The sequence below is a fragment of the Microtus ochrogaster genome, chromosome 17 (genome assembly GCF_000317375.1).
Source record: "Microtus ochrogaster isolate Prairie Vole_2 chromosome 17, MicOch1.0, whole genome shotgun sequence".
Classification (NCBI taxonomy): Eukaryota; Metazoa; Chordata; class Mammalia; order Rodentia; family Cricetidae; genus Microtus; species Microtus ochrogaster.
Genome location: NC_022019.1, coordinates 21,629,793 through 21,630,545, shown reverse-complemented (window position 1 = coordinate 21,630,545; position 753 = coordinate 21,629,793). Strand labels below are relative to the sequence as shown.

The following is a 753-nucleotide window of genomic DNA, read 5'->3' as shown; positions in this document are numbered from 1 at the left end:
ATTTATTCATGCCGTGTCAAACAGATCGTGTTAAATATATCAGAGAAGACAGTGTGCTTTTACTGTTGCTGGTATCGCCTCGCCGCTGAATATTTCTGAAAACCTGTTTTTCTTCCCTTTCCCCTCTGAACGTCAGCGGAATGAGACGTTTGAGTCGCAAGTCCGGGAGTCTTGCTCTCCTCGGAGGAAAGCTTAAGCAGCCTCGGAGCGTATTATACACTGAAGTTGTATGTTTTCTTTCAAAGTAAGAGCACAGATGTCTTTAGTGACCGGATGCTACTGGTCTCTCCCTTTACTGCCATCACTCTGGCCCTTGTCATTCTCAGTATCCCTTCAACCTCCTTCTGCTGCCGTGACCGCTCATAGGAAGGAATTATAAATGCAGTTCGTCTAAAAACTCTTCTTGGGTCAGGTCAGCCTTTGTTCTAAAATGTTACTGGCGTTCCCACACCGGGAGTCGAACCCGGGCCGCCTGGGTGAAAACCAGGAATCCTAACCGCTAGACCATGTGGGAGACGACAGATGCGATGCAGGGCTCAGGCAAATTGAGTCTCTTTGCTCTGCTCCTCCCATGGTCTGTAGACACCGCCCCTGCGTGTGAATCTGATTTGCGCATGCGTTAACTTTGCTACCGTGACTCTGCTCTGCTCCATTCCCCGTCTTTTATGGCGCATCGGAGCCATTGGTTCTGCCCTGATTCTGCTGGTTTCCGTGGGACCAGAACCCGCAAGCAGTAGCTGTGGCAGACAGCCA

The 753-nt window shown here is 50.2% G+C and overlaps 1 non-coding gene across 1 annotated transcript; it reads right to left on the bottom strand.

Annotated features, from left to right (window-relative positions):
* Positions 1-442: 442 nt before the first annotated feature.
* On the bottom strand, positions 443-514 carry Trnae-uuc. Its single transcript has one exon. It is a non-coding gene; the product is annotated as a tRNA-Glu (tRNA).
* Between the last annotated feature and the right edge of the window lie 239 nt (positions 515-753).